The sequence below is a fragment of the Podarcis muralis genome, chromosome 9 (genome assembly GCF_964188315.1).
Source record: "Podarcis muralis chromosome 9, rPodMur119.hap1.1, whole genome shotgun sequence".
In the NCBI taxonomy this organism is placed as follows: domain Eukaryota; kingdom Metazoa; phylum Chordata; class Lepidosauria; order Squamata; family Lacertidae; genus Podarcis; species Podarcis muralis.
Genome location: NC_135663.1, coordinates 77,339,130 through 77,356,753, shown reverse-complemented (window position 1 = coordinate 77,356,753; position 17,624 = coordinate 77,339,130). Strand labels below are relative to the sequence as shown.

At 46.8% G+C, this 17,624-nt stretch overlaps 1 protein-coding gene across 2 annotated transcripts in view; it reads left to right on the top strand.

Moving 5' to 3' along the window:
- Positions 1-17,624, top strand: part of CSK (C-terminal Src kinase) — a 73,076-nt gene that overhangs the window by 865 nt on the left and 54,587 nt on the right. The window lies entirely within an intron of this gene.

The following is a 17,624-nucleotide window of genomic DNA, read 5'->3' as shown; positions in this document are numbered from 1 at the left end:
AGGCGGCGGGGCGTGCTCCTGTCTCGCGTCGCTGCCTCGGGGAGAGTCGCTCTCCCTTCGACTTGGACGAGGCCTGCCACTTCCCTTCGGCCCCGTTGCTGCTTCCCTTTCTCTGGGTGCAAGACCCGTCGGGGTCTCGCGGGTGGGCGAGATCCGTCGAGGTGCAGAGGTTTCTTTTGATCTGCATCCTCCCTGTGTGTGCCTTGAATGTTGATGTCCGGCTTCGTGATGACCTGATGCAGGACCAGCGGCGGAGGGATATTTTCAGATCACACCTTAGAAAGTGGCCTGGTCTTCCTGGAGGGACCTCAGCGGTGTGGAAGGCGAGAATCAATGCCATGGGGAAAGGCCGTCTTTCGGATGGTTTCGCCCTCCCCTCTTTCCTAGAATAAATGAAATTTCCCTTCAGTGGTTCTTGGTAACTGAACATTTCCTGGAGCCCAAGGCGATACACAGAAACAATGGGGCCCCATAAACAGCAGCAAAACATAATTAAACAAATAGATGCTTCTTGGAATGCTGACCACCCATTTCTTCCCTGTCACTTATTGTCTGACCCCTTGGTTACCCCTCCCTTTTCAGCCCACATCTGGCAGACCCTTCCCTTCATGCCCCACGGTGTTGCTTGTGCAGAGCTCCCTCTTAACTTCCCTGGGGTTCTCAATGAAGTTTTCTTCTGAGGTGTGTGTGGCATCAGAAATGCCGCTTGTGGGGTTCTTTTGGCGCCTCACAGAGCCGGAGCCGGCACGGGTGTGAAGAAGGGCTGGCGGCTTGGAGATCCACGTTGCCTTTGTATGGCCGCTGCCGTCCATCCCCACGGACAGTGGTGCTACAGTCCTCCCCAGCTGGGCCTTTGCAGACTCACATTGTCACCATCAGTGAGTCATATTGTGTGTGGAGTGGCTTGTCCGGCCAGCGGGGAGGGATCTGTGCTGCCGCCCTCACAACAGCTATTGTCACACCAGCAGGCCTGGGGGCAGGCGGGGGCACAATGCAGCAAAGCTAACCCTCCCCCCCCTTGCCAATAGGCATTTGATGGGATAAGGGGTTTAAAAGGCTCAGGGACAGGTGGGTGGGAGCTTATTGTTACCGCAGCTAATTTAAAGGTCTGGCAACAGCTGATTAAAGCTGCCCCTGTGAGGGCTCAGTGGTGCTGGGCGCTCAGGATTAGTGGCGTGCTGCTGAGGGCAGAGAGCGGCTTCTTCATGCATGTTTGCATACATACATGTTTTCCAGGCAGGAGTTGTTTTTGACTGGAGATCGAGAAGGGTGCATAGAAATTAAAGGAAGGGCAAAGATCTGGTCCCCGCTAGCTCTGCATTGCTGGAGGTAGGAGGCCAGGTTAGATTCTTCCTGTTTTTCAGATGCCCTGAGCATCAGGAAGTACGACTTACTTACTCCATTGCGCTTTAAATAATTCACAGCCCTTTATGACTATCGCCTGCAAGTTGTTCTCTGCTATTCCTGTTCAAAATGGGGTTGTAGAATTTCCATAAATCCCGATGCCCCCCTGGGAAAAGCCTGTTTCTTGCTGCCTTGGAGGGAGAAGGGAGCAATAGAGATGTTAGGAAGAATTGAAATATGTGTAAGACTTTCCCAATCAAGCCTTAGCTTATTTTACCTGTTTAACTACATACAACTCATCATTTGTGGTTTTAGTTTATGAAAGTGGTGTGTGTATGACATTTTCAGAGCACAAAAGTAAGTTTACTCAGAAATAATGTTTGTTCTGTTCAGTGGCACTTTCTTCCAGGTAAATGCATGTCGGATTGCGGGCTGAAAAGTTTGTTTCTTTGCTATTTTTCTATATTGCCCTTCCTCCTACAGGATCTCAGGGCAGTGTCCAAGAAACCGTAACACACATATATAATCAAGTGGGGCTCAAAACAATTCAACCATTAAACAATACAGCGGTGGATTAAAATCCAAAGTCAGCCCTTAGTCAGCGCTTTAAATACCTGCATGGAGAGATCCATGTGTGTGGCTTGTTTCCAGAATAAGCATAGAAGTGTAGAGTAAGGAGGGACCTCAAGGAGAACAGAGTCCAACCCCCTGCAGTGCGGGAGCAAAGGTTTTCTTGCACAAAGTTGAATCCTACTGTTAGGTTTTTATTTTTACTTAATTCCTCTGACAAACCCTGCGTTGTTCTCTCACCCTCTCAGTTTAGCCTTGCTGCTCCCCTGTGAGCTTGGTTGGGCATGATTGACGCAGGGTCATCCATACTCAGGTTTATGGCTGGGTAGGGAGTTGAACCTGGACCTCCCAAATCATAGCTCAGTGCTCTAACCATTATTCCTTGCTGGTTGAAATCTCCATGTGCTTGGGGACCTCCTGGAATAATTGTGGGCCAATTACATTTTCTCAGCCTAGCCTACCTTACAGGGTCGTTGTGAGTGTGTATGTGAGAAGGAAGAATTATGGGGATCTTGGAGGGTGAATGCATAAAGGCAAGAAAAGTGAAAGTGCAGCTGATTTGCCCTGCATGTGGCCTCTTGGCTCTTAGGCTGCGGCAGAAGGCAGCTAACTTTTGAGAGAGCAAAGTCAAGAACACTCCGTGGCTCAGATCTGTCGGGTTTTGCCTTGCGAGTCTCTGCCGTGTACTGTATTTTCATTTTCAAGTCTGTTTGCCAAAGGCTTGTCTTGCCTCATTCAAATGGAGATAGATTAGAGAGGGAGTGACTGACTGAGATATTGGATATCTGTTTCAGATTAATCCAGTCAGTGCCAAGCTGGTGCCCTCCATGGCTGTGCTGGCTGATGGGAATTGTAGTCCACGACATCTGGAGGGCACCAGCTGGGCAAAGGCTGGGTTAAGTAATTTAAAGAGAAAAGTTTCTCCATCCCTCCCAACACTAGAACTCTCGAACGTCCTGTGAAGTTGAATGTTGAAAGATTAAGGACAGAGAGAAGAAAGTACTTCTTCATGCATTACCTATGGTACCATGTACCTACGGGACTGCCTCTCCTGGTATGCCCCGTGGAGGACCTTAAGGTCCACAAATAACAACACTTTGGAGGTCCCGAGCATCAAGAAGGTTAGATTGGTTTCAACTAGGGCCAGGGCCTTTTCAGTACTGGCCCCGACGTGGTGGAACGCTCTGTCACAAGAGACCAGGGCCCTGCGGGACTTGACATCTTTCCGCAGGGCCTGCAAGACAGAGCTGTTCCGCCTGGCCTTTGGTTTGGACTCGGTCTGACCCTTATGTTTCCCTCCCCTTATGGTCTTGATTTATTGGCTACTTTAAAATGAAGCTGCATTTTAAATTGCATTTTAACCCGTATTTTAAATTGGTCCCCCCTCCTCTTTTCCCCCTATTACGTTTTTACTGTGATTTTGTTGGTGTTAGCTGCCCTGAGCCTGGGGAGGGCGGGATATAAATAAAATTTATTATTATTATTATTATTATTGAGCATAATTAAACGGTGGAACTCACTCCTGCAGGAGGCAGTGATAGCTACCAACCTAGATGGCTTTAAAAGAGAAATAAATTCATGGAGAAAGAGAAGGCTATCAATGGCGTCTAGCCTCAACGGCTTATTTTCTGCCTCCATGGTCAAGAGGCAGCAATGCTTTCGAATAACCGTTGCTGGAAGCCAAGGAGGAGAGAGGTTTGCTCTTGTGGTTGAATCCTCCTTTTGAGTTTCTCATTAGGGCATCTGGTTGGCCCCTGTGAGAAGAGGATGCTGGACTAGATGGGCCCTTGGCCTGATCCTGCAGACTCTTCTTATGTTCTTAATAGCTTCTGGGCTGGAGCCACCTGCACCTGTAACCACAATCCGATGTGGATTCGCACAAAGCCACATAAGATCAGGAGTGTTTTTCAAGACACCTGTGTGCACTTCTGGGTTACCTAGCTGTACTTTTCAGTGGCAGGATTGTGGCCACAAAATTATGTAGGCATTATCGTTTTGACATTTTGCAAGACGTTAGTCACCACACGGTGTTTGAGGAGCCTTATTTTGCAGGTCCCCGAATCTGAATAAAAATGTGATGCTCAACAGATTAAGAGGAAGTCGCTTGAAAATTATTCAGGGGAAAAACAAGTTGAGTGATATGGTATTTTTCGGTTTGTAACTTTTAAAGTTTTTAGTTACAAGGAATTTATTGAATTTGTCAGTCGCTTGTTACACAAAACACCTAAAAAGAATTTGGAACCTTTTATAATATTCTATGTTATATGTAAGATATTTTATATCATAACGCGTATCTGCAAAACACGTGCCGTTCATTAAACATACCTAAAGCAACTTCCAATAACAGCAGCAGCAAGCACTGGAAATCCTTGCTCTGACGAGATGTTTGTTGTAATTAAAATGGGGGGGGGGATGTGGCCCTCCAGACATTATTGGACTCCAGCTGCCATCATCCCTGATCATTGACCAGGCTGGCTGGGACTGATGGGAGTTGGAGTCAGATTCCCTGGCTCAGATTTAAAAGAAATGAGGTTCGTTGTGCAGTTTGTGCCCAACTTTGAATGCAATAAACAGTATTTGAAAACAGCACAACGTGGCATTTCATCCCACCTAGATTTGACAGTCCCCTCCTAGGAGAAGAACTGGCTGGCTCAGTTGTTGCTTGCACCTCGCAGGATGCCCTGGACTGTTCATTTTAGCAGGCATTTGAGTTCTGGTTGACAGCTCTGTAGGGTCATATATAGTATGCCAAGTCACACCATCTAGCTCAGTACTGTCTTACACTGACTAGCAGTGGCTGTCCGGTGTTTCAGACAGGGGTCTCTCCTGGCCCCACTGGAGAATCAGAGGGTTGAACTCAGATCTTTGGCATTCAAAGCAGATGCACCACTGAGCCTCATCCCTTTCCATATCTATCTCTTGATCTATAGAATGTTGATCTGCTGATGTGTTCTCTTTTTTGGGGGTAAAAAAACCCTGCTTCCTGTTTCTCATGTGGTCTAATATGAAGACTATTTTCATAATTTTAAACAGTTTGCATTTAGTTGTGTTAGCTGTGTTAACAGCTCTTAATATATATTTAGTTGTGTTAGCTGTGTTAGCAGCTCTTCATATATAAAAATTAAATATTTTGAAATATAGTAAGTAAATATATGCATAACAAATAAAACAAACAACTAAACAACAAAATCCTAAAATATCTAAAGAAAAATATGAATGCTAAATCAACCAAATGATTTCTAAAAATTTTCCCCAACATTATCCTAAAACAATTATTTCAGTATTATGGCAAACAGCTAGACATCTGTGCACTGTTGAAGGCAGAGTGCTGGTCCAGATGGGTTGCTGTTCTGATAGTGTGAGGAAATTTGTTAGGTTTGTTCTGCCAGGTGGTGACTTCACATTATTTTGGGTGCCTGCTGAAAAGCTTCTACCCTCCCCCACTGCCAGCATGCCTACCCATGAAATTACCATGTAATTTTATTGTGCGTAAGTTTATTAAAATTCCTGGTTTTATTTTTATTTTGGCTAATATTTTTGCATCAACTTTTTTAAAAAAATGCTTGCTCATAATTGGTTTATTTTAATTAACATTTTAGATAGTCAAGCTGCTTAGAGGTGTTCTGTTGAGTCAGTACTGTAGTATATGCACTGTCTGTTAAGATGTTAAACTTGAATGAGGATAGGGATTATCTATATGTCTGTCTGTCTATCTGTCTATCATCTATCTATCACTGGCCTGTATCAGTCCTTGCATTGCACACCCCAACTGAATCAGGTTGTGTGCAGTCTATTTCCTCAATTAGCCATCTTTACTTCGATTGTGTGCAGTACTTCCTTGTCCAGCAATGAGATCATAGGGCACTTTGCTGTGGCCTGAGATATTCTCTCTCTCTGGAAACCAGGGAAACCTGCAACCCTCCAGGTGCTGCTGGATTCCTGGCTCCCATCAGCTCCTACTCGTGTGCACAACCGTCAAGGATGTTGGGAGTTGTAGTCCAGCAACATCTGGAGGTTCCCCATTCCTGATGGAAGCTGAGCCTCCCTGGTAAAGGACCCCTGACCATTAGGTCCAGTCGTGGTTGACTCTGGGGTTGCGGCGCTCATCTCGCTTTACTAGCCAAGGGAGCTGGCATACAGCTTCCGGGTCATGTGGCCAGCATGACTAAGCCACTTCTGGCGAGCCAGAGCAGTGCACGGAAACGCTGTTTACCTTCCCGCTGGAGTGGTACCTATTTATCTACTTGAACTTTGACGTGCTTTCAAACTGCTAGGTTGGCAGGAGCAGAGACTGAGCAACAGGAGCTCACCCCGTCGTGGGGATTCGAACTGCCGGCCTTCTGATCGGCAGGTCCTAGGCTCTATGGTTTAGACCACAGCGCCACCTGCGTCCCTCCTGGTAGTGCTCCTTAAATGATGTTCATGTGACTGTTTTGTGATGTCATGACCCTTGCCTAGCTAAGAGTTCATTGGTGCTTGCCCACCTCCTGTTAGGGATAGCTGTCCCCATGCTATTCCCGCAGTGTCCATACGATTTGCTGGTGCTGTGAGTGCTGCAATTACTCTCCATGTAGTCAAGGCTCGATAAAGCACATTGCTAGTAGCAAATGCAAGCCAGGCTGTCTGCAACTAAGCAACCACAGAGCAATTTCTGTTAAAACAGCACTTTGGTGCTTCACACTTGTGGTGTTTGTTTTGTGCTGTTGGTGTGAAGCCTTTTTGTTTGTGCCCTGCTGAGTTAGTGGAAGAGACGGGCTTTGTTCTTCTGTTTGGATTGCTAGCCGCCAAATTAATAGAGGCCACTGCACCCTGTTCTCTACTGGGAGCAGGCTAATTGTTCTGGCTGGCGGGGGTGGCCGAATCCTGGCTTAGAAGCCTACGTGACAAGGCTTCAATGCGCCATCTACCATAATTTCCATGGCAGTTGTTTCCCATTTTATTCCTTCTTCCATCTCATTTTGACAGTGGCATGCAGAGGGTCCCAAATTCAATCCCCAGTAGTATCTCCAGGTAGGACTGAGAGAGTACCTGCTCTGACTTCCTGAGGAGCAACTGACAGTCTGTGTAGACAAGACTGAGCTAGGTGGACCAATGGCCTATCCGTAACTGGTTGAGTCTGCGGTAGTGGTGTCCTCCATGATCTCTACTGCTCATGCCTCCTTTGTCAAGATGATGGAGTTGTGATGAGTCCCAAGGTAAGATGGGGATGTTTAGCCTAGAGAAAAGAAGACTGAGAGGAGATCTGTTAGCCACTTTCAAATATCTGAAGGGCTGTCACATGGAAGAGGGAGCAAACTTGTTTTCTGCTGCTCTAGGGGGAATTAATGGATTCAAATTACAGGGAAGGAGATTCTGACTCAACCTTGGGAAGAACTTTCTGAGGGTAAGAGCTGTTTAACAGTGGAATGAACTTCCTTGGAGGGTGATGGACTCGCCTTTGTTGGAGGTTTCTAAGCAGGGGTCAGGTGGCCATCTGTCAGGGGTGCTGTGATCCCTACATTGCAGGGGGTTGGGCTAGGACTCCTGAGTTCCTTTCAACTCCACAACTCTTTAAGATTCTATGAGATTTCTCCCCACCCCCTGCAAATCTCTCAGGAGACTTCTGGTGCCCACACCATGCCTGTGAAGATTGTCAGGCTTGCCTTACAGGGAGACAAGGGAGGCCGTGGAGGAGGCAGATGGACTCACTTTTTGAGCTTCTCAAGGCTGAATGAATGAATGAAAAGATCCCATGGGCCAAAAGTGGCCAGAGGGCTGTAATTTCTCTGCTTCACTGTGATGCTCAGGACCACTTTTTGTTTTTGTTTTTTATAAAAAAAAATATTAGTTTTTCAAAGTATCATTTTCAACAATAATTAAACATACTTTTACATCTTATACAATTTTTTGACTTCCATAAATCACATCTGAAAATTTTCCAATCATTTACTTAATTTACATTTCTTATTTTCACTATTACATTTAAATCTCATAACTAATATCTTTCTCGTCTTTGCAATATTTCATATATTTCTCCTTACAAAACTTCTTGTAGTGCTACTAGCGTAATTTGTTGATTACAGTTGCTCTTCAAATAATTTGTATATTTCTTCCAATCTCTGGTCCCTCAGGTTTTGAACCCTGCCTGTCATTTTATCCAATTCTGTGTAGTCCATTAATTTTGTCTGACATTCTTCTTTTGTTGGTATTTCTTCTTGCTTCCATTTCTGAGCCAACAATACTCTTGCCGCTGTTGTTGCATATAAAAACAATAGGACCACTTTTTGGAGGTAGTTTAAATCAGGGCTGTCACATGGTCAAATAAACCTTAGGCAATTGATCAGTTAAAAGAGTCATAAATGTACATAAGATGAAAACAGCACTACTGAAAAGTGAAAGCACCCCATATACCAGGGATATGGGGCCATCTAGATGTTGTTGGGATACAGTTCCCATCACCCCTGACCATTTCACTGGCTGGGACTGATGAAAGTTGTAGTCCCACAATACTTGGAGGATGGCAGGTTCCCCATCCCTGCTGTATATGAATAGCAAACGCTTCTCTAAGCATGGGTCCTTATGTGGCCCAATTGGCACCAATTTGGAGAAGTTACCTCGAGGCCTGGGGGAACTTCAGAGTTTGCAAAAGTACCAAGGAGAGAGAAAGAGAGAAACTCCTAAGTTTGGGGGTAAAACGACCCAATGAGACTTGAGCATGCTCAGCAGCTGCAGAATACTGACCCACTGGTGATGGGAGAAATAACAGAAAACTGGGGAGGAATAGACTGAAATGGAGCATCCTGAAAGACAGTGTGGCTGGCTGACTGGACTTCTGAACTAGAGAACTCCACGCTGCAACATTGTGTTGCCGTTTCTGTATGTGCTTTATTAGTTTTTAGATGATGCAGACATATGTTGCGGTGGGACACCATCTTGGAAGAGGCATTGCCAAACCAATAACAATTATTTCAAAGAAGGAAGGAGAAAGAAAGAGCATTGCCATGCATTAGTGTGTGTGTGTGTGTGTGTGAGAGAGAGAGAGAGAGAGAGAGAGAGAGAGAGAATATTATGGTATGCTGCCCATCACCCACAGTTACTGTAAAGTCACGCAATATTTTTTAAAAATCTGCAGTTTAATCAGGACACTTTTTAAAAGTTGTTTGCAGCCTTTTAGCTGATCGGTGTTGCTGATTAGCCAATGAATCATTGCAGCCCTAAATGAAGCTGGGTTTATCACTGAGAGAAAAGCAGTACGGAGTCGGAGAATTTACAGCAGCAGCAGGGGGCATTTAACACGGGTGTAAAGGTAAAGGTACCCCTGCCCGTACGGGCCAGTCGTGACCGACTCTGGGGTTGCGTGCTCATCTTGCTTAAGAGGCTGGGAGCCAGCGCTGTCCGAAGACACTTCCGGGTCACATGGCCAGTGTGACGAAGCTGCTCTGGCGAGCCAGCACCAGCACAGCACACGGAATGCCGTTTACCTTCCCGCTATAAAGCAGTACCTATTTATCTACTTGCACTTAGGGGTGCTTTCGAACTGCTAGGTGGGCAGGAGCTGGGACCGAACGACGGGAGCTCACCCCGTCACGGGGATTCGAACTGCCGACCATACGATCAGCAAGTCCTAGGCACTGTGGTTTTACCCACAGCGCCACCCGCGTCCCCTAACAAGGGTGTACCCAAAAGTAAACTGTTTAGTAAAGTGGTGGCGTAGCACCTTCACAGATTTGGGCATCAAATGCTGCATCTATTGGAAAGAGTGCGAAGGCATGCAGGGTGGTTCTGCAGAATCTGTTCAGGAGCATTCTGTTCACGCCTGGATTTGCCTGTTAAATATCTATCCTGCAAGCCTCCACAAGTGCTTCCAGGTTTTAAAAGGAAGAGTAGATGAGAGACAGAGCCCTGTCTGAGACGCAGGAGAGTTTTTGCCACTCGGAAATGGCCAAACTGGGCTAGGCAGGCAGGCAAGCTGCTTCATTTAACTATGATTCCTGCATTGCAAGCGTTGGACTATCACCCTTTCAGTTCCTCCCAGCTGTACAATTCTATGATTCTGTGTTCCTAACAAGATAAACAGCAGAAAAAGCATGGCCAATAAAGTTAAAAACAAAACAAAAAGGGCACATAAGTACACTTTCAGCATGACCTAAAGCAACTTCCTGATATTTTGGACTCCCAGCTTCCATCATGCTTGGCCACTGGTCATGCTGTCTGGAGCTGATGGGAGCTGGGGGTCCAACATTTGTTTTTGTTTTATAATATTTTTACTAAATTTTCAACAACAACAAAAATAAACAACAAACATAGAAAATTATACACAACAACAATATCAGAACCATAAAATGGGATTCTCTGAATCCCATGACTTCCTCCCCCCGTTCTTTAAATTCCCTTTTCAACTGCATGTCATTTCTACTCCAAATTATTTTTTCTACCTCAAATTTCCTTTATTTATTCTAAAATTACAAGTGTTCTTAAAATCCTGCCAGTATATTAACCTGTTTACAATACTTTTGCAAACACATACCGTATTTTTCGCCCTATAGGACGCACTTTTCCCCCTCCAAAAATGAAGGGGAAATGTGTGTGCGTCTTATGGGGCGAATGCAGGCTTTCGCTCAAGCCTGGAGAGCGAGAGGCGTCGGTGCGCACCGACCCCTCTCGCTCTCCAGGTTTCAGGAAGCTATCCGCAAGCCTCACGCGCCCGGTGGGAGGTCCCACCTGGCGCGCAAGGCTTGCGGGCGGCAGCCTGTTCTGGGGGCTGGGGTCGGGGGAAGCTCGGGCTTCCCCCGCGCCTGGGGGGGAAATAAATTTTTTCCCTTTATTTCCCCCCCCAAAAATCTAGGTGCGTCTTATGGGGCAAAAAATACGGTAATAAATATTTCCCATTCTTTTAAAAATTTCTTATCATCTTGATTCCTGAACTTTCCAGTTAATTTCACCATTTCAGCATAGTCCATTAACTTGGTTTGCCAATCTTCTTTGGTCAAGACTGCTTCCTCTTTCCATCTTTGGGCTAACAGCATCTGGGTGGCCATCGTAGCATACATAAACAATTTTTTCTGGTCTTTTGGAATCTCTGCTCCTACAATACCTAATAAAAAGGCTTGTTTAGTCGTGTCCGACTTTTTGTGACCCCATGGACCAGAGCACGCCAGGCACTCCTGTCTTCCACTGCCTCCCACAGTTTCGTCAAATTCATGTTGGTAGTTACGAGAACATTGTACAACCATCTTGTCCTCTGTCGTCCCCTTCTCCTTGCGCCTTCCATCTTTCGCAACATCAGGGTCTTTTCTAGGGAGTCTTCTCTTCTCGTGAGGCGGCCAAAGTATTGGAGCCTCAGCTTCACGATCTGTCCTTCCAGTGAGCACTCAGGGCTGATTTCCTTCAGAATGGATGCGTTTGATCTTCTTGCAGTCCATGGGACATTCAAGAGTCTCCTCCAGCACCAAAATTCAAAAGCATCAATTCTTTGGCAATCAGCTTTCTTTATGGTCCAGCTCTCACTTCCATACATCACTACTGGGAAGACCATAGCTTTAACTATACGGACCTTTGTTGGCAAGGTGTTTAGTACAATAATTAAATTATAAAATCCTAAAACACAGAACAAATGACCAGTGCGGATCAAATTAATTCCCTTGGCAATTTTCAGCAGGTCAGAATTGCAGCTTGCACCCGTGAACATAGAACATGGGATACAGCCGTCTAGGAATACAGTTTTCCACAAGCTGTGTGCATAAGTACCTCCCCTCCCCTCCCTCTCCCTCTCTGCAGGAGGAGGATCATGTGGTTAAGTCCTGGGAGAATATATCAAAGTTCTTAGTCTGCTTTCTAGACTGGAAGTAATTTTTCTGAGAAGAAAAGGGCTGTAGCTCAATGGCAGAGCAGCTGCTTTGAATGCTGAAGGTCTCAGGTTCAACCCAGACCAACCTAGGTCCATTAATTTGTTTGTGTCCACTCTGGGTAAAACTTGCTGGGATAAAACCCCATCTTCCTGTGATTCCTGGAACTGACTCTGATAAACACTCTTGGGAACCAACCTTTCAAGGGTATGTGACACGCAGTCTCTTGCTAGAGGAAGTGCACACTTTTGCAATTGCCTAGCTGTGAGAATAGGATGAACATAAAAATCCTGCTGAGCGATTCATTTTCATTTTAATAGTTTGATTTATTAAAAGGATTTTATCCCACTTTTTTATATAAAATATCCAAATCGTTGCCTCACCTAATTGGAACACTCAAGGATGATCCAGTCAGTTAACTGTTTTAAATCACCACAATATAGCCTCAAAATAGTGTTAAAAGCAGCAGCATGGTGATGTGGGAGCAATCGATGAATAGCAGCAAGCACATAATAAATATCCTGATCAGCAGACGTTTGACGTCTCCCCCCCCCCCCCCGCAAAGTCTTCTTGAAGTTGAAGGATCTTTGCCATCCATCTGCTGGAGGACAGAAGAGAAAGGAGGGCAGCTGCAGGTCCTGGGGGAGATAGTTCCACCAAGAGCTGCCTTGTGCACTGCCAGACGTTTGGCTCCTGGGATGCCTCTACTGCCAGGCAGTTGCCTTTGTACGGTTTCAAACAAGAGTCTTCTCTGCCTCTTCCTGGCGGTGCCATTGGGGATTGAACCTGCGACCTTGGGCATGCAGAGCAGGCGCTGCCACTGAGCCTGGGCCTTACCCCTCCCAGCTTGACCCATGCTGCTCTACAGTGCCCCTCTGGAGGCACTGGGGATTGAAGCTGAGTCCTCTTGCGTGGAAAGTGCAGGCTCGGATACTCAGCCTTGGTCCCTTGAGAGCCTGAGTGCAGTTACTGGAAAGTTCCTCTCAGGCGTGAGCCACCGACTTGGACTCCTGCCAACCTAGCAGTTTGAAAGCATGTCAAAGTGCAAGTAGATAAATAGGTACTGCTCTGGCAGGAAGGTAAACGGCGTTTCTGTGCGCTGCTCTGGTACGCCGGCTCCCTTGGCCAGTAAAGCAAGATGAGCGCCGCAACCCCAGAGTGGTCCGTGACTGGACTTAATGGTCAGGGGTCCCTTTACCTTACCGACTTGGAAGGTAGCTTCACCTTTGGGATCTTGTGAAAGCACAGGAAAGCTTTCTGCTGTGCTGGTGTCTGTTCTCTGCCTTCTTTCTTTGCCTTCTTTCTTTCTTTCTTTAAATAATTTTTATTAGAGATTTTCATGATCTACAAAGAACGTGCAATGTCTTTCTCTCTTTTGATCAGATTACAGTCATACCTCGGGTTAAAGTTGCTTCAGGTTGAGCGTTTTGAGGTTGCGCTCTGCGGCAACCCAGAAGTAACAGAATGTGCTACTTCTGGGTTTCGTCGCTCGCACATGCACAGACGGTCAGAATGATGTCACGTGCATGCGCAGAAGCGGCAAATCGCGACCCACGCAGAAGTGGGTTGCATTCGCTTCAGGATGCGAACGGGGCTCCGGAACGGATCCTGTTTGCATCCAGAGGTACCACTGTACAGTATAAAGTCTTTTGGTTACGTTCAATGCAAAATGTAAAACAATGATTTCAAAGGTAGGGGAAGAGGGCAGAGGGTGGGTAGTGAACTTACACACTATCTTGTTTTGTCAACTTAATATTTCATGTCAGTGTCGATTGAGTAGGTTTTCTTTTTGTATATTTGTGGTTCATACAGTATTGGCGATGAGAGAAGATTAGGGAGGCAGGGCATGTTTATTTGCCTTTAATTGCCTTTGATGAACCGTAGTGAGATTTGTTTGTGTTTGTGGAAGTGGGGTATGGACTATTGGGTCAAGTTAGCCATATTGATCTGTATGCTGGTAGTAGAGCCCTGCTATCATTGTTGTCAGTTTGAGCTCTGTGTGTAATAAAAGGGCGCTATACTGGGGTGAAGGTGTCCTCGTGGCAGTTTTAGTTTGTCGGTTAACTTTTAGAATAAGGCCATTTCCCATACAATTTGGTACCAATGGTCCATACGTACTCCGGACAAGTATCTCCAGTGTCTAACTATTACGTTTCTGGCCGCTGAGAGTAGGTGGGTCAAAAGCTCTTTATAGGGCAAGTGAGCGTTATTGTCTTGGAAAATATTTAATAGGGCCAATTCTGAGGTGGGTTTCAATACCTGTTTATATATGTTATATATTTTTTGTAGGACTGCTGTCTGAAAGTGTTGGATTTGGGGACATTTCCACCACATGTGGAGGTATGTGCCTGTAGAAGTAGAGCCTTTCCAGCATTTTGGTAAGGTTCCTGGATGTATTAATGCCAATTTCCTCAATGTCAGATGCAATCAATAGATAAGTTTCAAAGTGAGATCCCTTCTTTTGACTGAGATGTATTTAAAGGGAGGTTTGGACCACATTGTAGTCCATTGGGTAGAATTTATTTTGTAACCTATGTCATGTTCCCATTGGTTTTTAATTGTGTCGAGTAAGATTGCAGGGTTGTGAAGCAGTATTTTTATATTGCAGATACCATCCCTCTACCATGTCCATCTGCCAACAAAAGAAGCCTTTCAAAGGTGGTCAAGAGCCTAGTGGCTGCTGCTTTTACTGTTGGGATATTTAGGAAAGCATGTAGTTGATGGTGTGTTAGTCAGGGTACTTGAATGTCCCCTAATTTATCCTGTATTTCCTATGTTGATATGGGTTTATTGTTTATGTAAAAATCTGCTAAACGGTATAGGTCTTTGGTTTGCCGTGTTTCTATGTGAAAGTTTTGAGCTGCATGATGGAATAACGGGTGATGAGCCAAAGGGATTAGGTCTTAAGGTCTTAAGCATGGATAGTGTGAATCTATTCAGTGTTGAGGGGAGTTTTCTCAACTCATGTTGGAGGAATGGGAATGCAGTAGTGGGAGTGTTTTCCAGTGTGTGCATCTCCAAGCGTACCCACTCTTCTTCCAAAATATATTGGATTTTGTGGCACACTTGATTAGCGATGTAATGTTGGGAATTCCCCAACCCCCTTGGGGCTTATTTTTGGGGCTTATTCCTTGACTTTTTGTTTGGGAAAATGAATGACTGTATTTTTTTCTGCCATTTACAGAATTGGATTGACGGAATCCAGATTGGAAAGGTTTGGAATAAGTAGGTTAATTTAGGGAGAATGATCATTTTGACCATGGCTATTTTATCTGAGGTGATGGGAGGTGACATCTGCAGCAACGGCCTGCGAGGCCTCACGACAGTGATGGGAGGCAGCAGCAGTAGCAATGGCGGCCTGCAAGGACTCACAGCAGTGACAGGAGGTGGCAGCAGTAGCGGCTGTGACCTATGAGGCCTCATGGCTGTGACAGGGAGAGGTGGCAGTGGACTGCGAGGCCTTGTGGCAGCGACAAGAAATGGCAGCAGTAACGGCATTGGCCTGCGAGGCCTTGCAGTGGCGACAGGATTTGGAAGCAGAAGTGGCAGTGGCCTGCAAGTCCTCACAGCAGAGGCCTGTGGGGACTCGTGGCAGTGACAGGAGGTGACTGCAGTAGCGGCATCCTGTGAAGCCTCACCACGGGAGATGGTGGCAGGCTGCGAGGCCTCGTGGTGACACAAGCAGTGGGACTTGCAAGGCCTCACCATGGTGGGAAGAAGTGGTGGCAGCCTGCAAGTCCTCCTGGTGAGAGCGGGAGATGGTGGCAGTAGCTGGGGCAGCCTGCCTCACTGAGGCCTTGCAGGCCACCTCTGCTTCTGCCACCATCTTCTGCTGCCACCACGACAAGGCCTTGCAGGCTGCTGCCATTTCTGCCACCTAGCAGGCCTGCTGGCAGTCTGGCAGTCTCAGATTATTTGTATTCACTATGACTCAACACCATACTTTGGATTGTTCTGAATACCACCATTTGGTAGCCAAGCCCCAAACCAAAAGTCTCATTTAGATTCATCTTGGCTTGCCTGCTACTGAAAGTGACTATGAGGTGATTGATAATATCATCATTTATCAGTTTTAGATCCTTAGGTAGCTGTTGCCAGGACATTGTCCTGTTCCCCTCTGCGTAGTTCCTTCCTTATTTCAGATATTGTGATATACCGATATATCACAATCTTTAACTGGTGATGTATCACGATATTGAAAACCATATTATCCAGCCCTAGTAGCCGCACTGTGGTTTGCCAGATGGGAAGGCAGCACACAGTTTTGCAGAGCCTCTGCGATTGCTTTGTCTTGCTTCCCCCTGCTCACATTAACATGAAGAATGGAGATTGGTAGTAGCCATAGCACTGCTGCCTTTTCCCAACGGTTGTATGTGCTGTCATTTTTAGTTTATGGCATTTATATCCCACCTTTCCTCTGAGGTGCTGAAGGTGGTGTGCTTGGTCCTCTTCCCCCTCCTCTCGGGTTTAATACTGGGAGAGAAAGAGATTATTCTGCTGGCATTAACGATTAATGAGAGGGAGCAAAGATTGATCATGGCTATAGGGCTGATACGTTTCCCCAGCAGTTGGGGGGTGTTGTCATTCCCCCAGCCCCTGCTTTAATGCCGGAAGAGAATGAAATTGTGTTGGCAGGTGTGTTAAAGGCAAGAGATGATCCACCAGACCTGCATTTCGAAGGTTAGTGTAGTGGAAAGAGTGAGAAGGAGGAGTTGCTTAATTTGACACTGATTTCCATGTTTGCCATCATGAGTTTATGTATTGCCTTAGCGTGTGCAGTTCCTTCATCTATATAAGCTCGGCTAGTGCAGACAATTGGCACTGCTAGCTGCCGGAAGTTGTGGTTCCATCCCTTCAGATCACCACACCTTGTGCTGTCACTTGTGACATTATTTTTTGCCGGGGCAGTAGAGTGTGTTAGGCCAGTGTTTCCCAACCTTTTTTGGGCAAAGGCACACTTGTTTGATGAAAAAAATCTTGAGGCACACCACCATTACAGCCCCGTGACGTCAGCGCGCAGCGTCACGCCGTGAGGGAAGGGCGCCGGGGCGCTGCTGCTGCTGCTGCTGCCGCCGCTCCCGGCAGGCATGGGCCCAGCTGAGGCGGCGGCGGCTGTTGTGGTGGTGGCGGCGATAGCGGGCGGAGGAGGAGGTGGCCGGCGGCGGCGGGGGAGGCGGCGGCGGGTGGAGCAGGAGGGCGGCCGAGGCCGGTGAGGGAGTAGGGTTGCCCGGGGCTTGAGGAGCCGTCGCCGGGAGTTGCTGCTGCTGTTGTTGCTGCTGCTGGCCGGACATGCCGGCCTCCTCCTCGTCCGCTGTCTCGCGCTCCTCCCTTTTGCGCGCGCTGCCCCGCCGCCGCCCCATTGGCCGGGTCCTGTCAGCTGATCCTGTGTTATTTCCTGTGTGTGTGTGTGAGGGGAGAATGGAGAGAGAAACCTCGGCACCACCACCGCGGAGCCGCCCCCGGCTCGACGCGGATCCTCGCCTCTCGCCGCCCGACTCGCCCGCCTCCCTCCCACGGCACACCAGGCAACGTCTCGCGGCACACTAGTGTGCCGCGGAACACCGGTTGGGAAACACTGTGTAAGGCCATCACAAGGCGGCTTAAAAGATTGATTTTACACTTGGTCCCTGATGCATTGTTTGGAGGGAGCGTCTATAAACACAAACGCAGCCGTCGGTTATATTTGTAGTGTGCAAATTACCGTATTTTTCGCTCTATAACACGCACCCAACCATAACACGCACGTAGTTTTTAGAGGAGGAAAACAAGAAAAAAAAATTCTAAATGAAACAGTGGATGTATGATTTTTGTGGTTCATGCTGTGGCCACAGACATGTGATCTGACAGTGAGTTTGGAGTAGCCCAATGCAAAAATCCTGAGGATCC